Below are 5,034 nucleotides of genomic sequence, written 5' to 3'. Positions count from 1 at the left end.
GTACATCCATGACAAATTTATGACAGAATCAAGATAGTCATACCTGTGCTGTCGTAGAAGTGTTCCATGACATTACCAAAATTATCATCACGGAAGTGTCCACTTCCATGACGATATATCGCGCGTCACAGAAGTGCTTTCGTCAAGGGTGACCAACACGTGTCATCCACCGTAACGGAACACCGTTAAGCTATCGGGTCCGGTTTTGGATCCGATAACCCGTTAACAACCCCGACCAATGGGGATTTTCCACATGTAAAATCATCATTGGCTGGAGGAAACACATGTCGGCTCACCGTTGGGACAGATGTCATCCACTCATTGGACCCAAAGCGCCTAATACATCGACACGTGGCATGGCCCAACAGAGGCCCATATAGGTTAAAAAGGCCGGCCCAGTCAAAGGCCTATAGTACTTACTCAGGTACTAGTGGGCCAGCCCAATAACAGCCTGCTTAATAAAGGCCCATTTATGGCCTGAAGCCAGATCTGGCCCGTTAATTATTCGCCAAATATTTGGGCCCATTTACGGCCCGAAGCCAGATCTGGCCCGTTAATTGTTCGCCGAATATTTGGGCCCAATTACAGCCCAGTGACTTTCGGCCTGTTAGAGGCCAGATGTTGACATGGGCCCATTTCAGCCTGGTGTGACTTTCGGCCTGGGAATGGCCCATGCTGCCCATGGACCATATATGGTCCGACGGGACATCGGGCCCACTAATGGCCCCCGTGATAAAGGTGGCAACATTTAAGCCCAACGTGACTTTGGGCCTGTTAAAGGCATGTCTTATAATTCGGCCCATTGATGTCTGTACTAAGCTTTCGCCCTCTTAAAGGCCCATGATATCAGTGGGCCAACTAAGGCCTGAGATATGTTTCGGCCTGGTAACTGCCGGTGATATAACTGGGGCCAAAAAGGCCCGATCTACATTTCAGCCTGCTGAAGGCCCGTCGACGACTAGTGAAAATTGAGGCCCAATATGCATTTCGGCCTGCTAAAGGCCCATGGTTTCATCTGGGCTGTAACAGGCCAGTACAATATTTAGCCTGTTAATGGCCCAACGCTACCTGGGCCAAACTAAGCGTTGGGTCCACAAAAGGCCCAACTAAAATATAGGCCGGTGTAAGTTGTGGGCCTCGCGCAAAGTGTGAAGGCCCCAATCATTCAGGACCAAGAAAAATGCAGGCTGGCCCAATTGTGGCCCGCTAAACACCAGGCACGTTAGAAGCGAATGTTTCGGCCCGGTCGACTACATCTGATTTTTTTCAGATAGCGAATGATGGCAGTAACTAGTAGGAATTAAGAACAAACCTACTCTATACAGTAAAGAAATTACGACATAGTAACTAAGAATAAACCTACACTATACAATAAAGGATTTATGGAATATTACATCCATTGGGCATCGAAGTTCACCACCAGTGATCATAAAGCGCAACAAAGAAGCAGATTACAAAAACTGGGCACCGTTGTAGCGTAACAAAATAATACTAAACCGAGACCACTTCCAAGACAGTTCAAGAAAGGTTAGCCTTGCGCGGGAACTGTTGCGCAAGCTGCTGAGAAAGGCTGTGAGACCGGCCTAGCATGTTGGTCATAGCCTCCAGGTGTAGCTGTTTAGCGATGAGGTTCTCATTGGTGTTCTCCACAATCTTTCTTAGAGATAGGACTTCAAGTCGAAGTTGAGTTGCAGAATGCCTTTTTGCTAGAACTTGGGACGGAAGAAGTCGAACTGATTCAGACAACGAATTCTGTGAGCTTGTTAGACTGCTAGTCTCAAGTAACTTGAACACTGCATCAAGACAAGACTTTGGGGTTGTCTCGCTATCTTCAAGATGTTTTGCCTTCTTTGCTGCAATATATGTTGGTTTTGTCGCACAGCCTTCAGCAGACTTGTGCATGCCATCAGGCATATCACACTAAAACAAAGCAGAGAGATGACATGTTTTGCACGTGTATAAACAAAGATGAAAACTGTGCTGTCAATTCCATCCAATTTCAAATTAGAAAATAAAGAGTAAGTTCAAAATATCAATAGCATAATTTGGCATTGTTCATAATGCGGGGAGCTTCACCACACTACTGGATTACCATGTCAACATAACAAGCATAGATGAAGGGCAAAGAAATCATTGTATCTATTTTGGTTAATGTGAATGGCATGTTGTTCATATCATCAGCCGCATCAGTAAGATAAAACAGGAGATGACAAGGTGCAAACCTAGGCTGCTTCACCACACACTGGATTATAGATCCACAAAAACAAGCATACATATAGGGAGTATTGAGTAATGTGCATGGTATGAATAAGGAATTTGGTTTTACAAGTAAAACTTAGAACTTACGGTTCTTGCGAACATGCATTTCGGTAGAAACAGCAAACTAAACAGCAGTAAATGATAGGGAGTATGAGCAAATTAAACAGCAGTTGAGGATAAAGGCTTTAGAAGGACTGACTTACATTAACAGTTAACACCGTCTTTATAATGCCCTTCTCCATGTCAAGGGAAGGATAACTCAAGAATTTCAGCACATAATCTTCTTCATAAGTATTGCCTGTACTCTACATTTTGTAGAGAGTAATTATAGATATGATAATACTAGAAGGGATAGAGGATAATGAAGATAAGATGCATATTGATGCTACATAATCAACTACCAATACCTAGAAGTACAATCATTACAGGACAAAATGTACTGACAAGAGCAATGGGCTACACTTCTGCACTGGCATTGTTTGTGTATTCTACTTTTTGGTAAGATTAAATATAGATCTGATCTTTTTTGGTAAATGGTGGGCGAGGGAGATAAGATGCAGAATGCTACACAATGAACCAATCCCTCTTCCCATAATACAAGAGTGTTTTGAACACTGGTTTACTATACAAAATGTTCTTAATTCCTCTTCCAAAGAGACGGAGGGAGTAGCTGTTAATGTAAGTACAGTGATAAACGACGTTCAGTCCTTACAAGAGGACTGCAGAGCTAAACCTCTTCCAAAGCATTAGGTTGATTCTAAATTTATGTAAGAGTCCATACAGATCTTATAATGTCCACCAAATGGACGATAACGAGGCTAACATGTGTAGTGATTCTACATAATCAAACAACTATGAAAGTAAGTATGGTCATACAGGGCAAGAGGTACTCACAAGAGCAATGCAGTGTGCAGTATAATTGTGAGATTCTGTGGTCCCTTGAGAACCAATGTTTCTGCTAACAGTTTTCATACAAGTGAGATGTTAAGGCAAATGCAGAAATGTAGTTCAAATTGTGATGTGATATCATAGATAGTACCTTACACTGCAGCCGAGACCAATGTGTAACAAGATTATTCCAGTCACCGTCGGATAAATGTAGCACCAGAGACTTTACAGAAATTTCGTTTAGAGGCTTGCCATCCAAGTGCGCTTGCCTCAGGTAGGAACAGTACTTCATCAATGAGTGCTTGAAAAGCGCAATCAACCCCTTGCTCTGAAGGAAATATGCCCTAGAGGCAATAATAAAGTTATTATTTATTTCCTTATATCATGATAAATGTTTATTATTCATGCTAGAATTGTATTAACCGGAAACATAATACATGTGTGAATACATAGACAAACAGAGTGTCACTAGTATGCCTCTACTTGACTAGCTCGTTAATCAAAGATGGTTAAGTTTCCTAGCCATTGACATGGGTTTTCATTTGATTAACGGGATCACATCATTAGGAGAATGATGTGATTGACTTGACCCATTCCGTTAGCTTAGCACCCGATCATTTAGTATGTTGCTATTGCTTTCTTCATGACTTATACATGTTCCTATGATTATGAGATTATGCAACTCCTGTTTACCGGAGGAACACTTTGTGTGCTACCAAACGTCACAACATAACTGGGTGATTATAAAGGTGCTCTATAGGTGTCTCCGAAGGTACTTATTGGGTTGGCGTATTTCGAGATTGGGATTTGTCACTCCGATTGTCGGAGAGGTATCTCTGGGCCCTCTCGGTAATGCACATCACTCAAGCCTTGCAAGCATTGCAACTAATGAGTTAGTTGTGGGATAATGTATTACGGAACAAGTAAAGAGACTTGCCGATAACGAGATTGAACTAGGTATTAAGATACCGACGATCGAATCTCGGGTAAGTAACATACCAATGACAAAGGGAACAACGTATGTTGTTATGCAGTCTGACCGATAAAGATCTTCGTAGAATATGTGGGAGCCAATATGAACATCCAGGTTCCGCTATTGTTTATTGACCGAAGACATGTCTCGGTCATGTCTACATAGTTCTCGAACCCGTAGGGTCCACACGCTTAACATTTTGATGACAGTTATATTATGAGTTTATATGTTTTGATGTACCGAAGGTTGTTTGGAGTCCCGTATGTGATCACAGACATGATGAGGAGTCTCGAAATGGTTGAGACATGAATATTGATATATTGGAAGCCTATGTTTGGATATCAGAAGTGTTCCGGGTGAAATCGGGATTTTGCCGGAGTACCGGGAGGTTACCGGAACCCCCCGGGGACTTAATGGGCCTTAGTGGGCCTTGGTGGAAAGAGAGGAGAGGCGGCCAGGGCATGGGCCGCGCCCCTTCCCCCTAGCCCGAATAGGACAAGGAGAGGGGGGGGCCTTCCTTCTTATCCTCCACATCTTTCCCCTCTCTCTCCTAGTCCAACAAGGAAAAGGAGGGGAGTCCTACCCCCGGTAGGAGTAGGACGCCTCCTGGTGCGCCCCTCTCTAGGCCGGTCGCACCCCCCTTGCTCCTTTATATACGGGGGCAGGGGGCACCCCACAGACACAACAATTGATCATTTGATCTTTTAGCCGTGTGCGGTGCCCCCCTCCACCATAGTCCACCTCGATAATACTGTAGCGGTGCTTAGGCAAAGCCCTGCGTCGATAGAACATCATCATCGTCACCATGCCGTCATGCTGACGAAACTCTCCCTCAACACTCGGCTGGATCGGAGTTCGAGGGACGTCATCGTGCTGAATGTGTGCTGAACTCGGAGGTGCCGTACGTTCGGTAC

The sequence above is a fragment of the Triticum dicoccoides genome, chromosome 2A (assembly GCF_002162155.2).
Source record: "Triticum dicoccoides isolate Atlit2015 ecotype Zavitan chromosome 2A, WEW_v2.0, whole genome shotgun sequence".
Classification (NCBI taxonomy): Eukaryota; Viridiplantae; Streptophyta; class Magnoliopsida; order Poales; family Poaceae; genus Triticum; species Triticum dicoccoides.
This window is presented reverse-complemented; position numbering follows the sequence as displayed.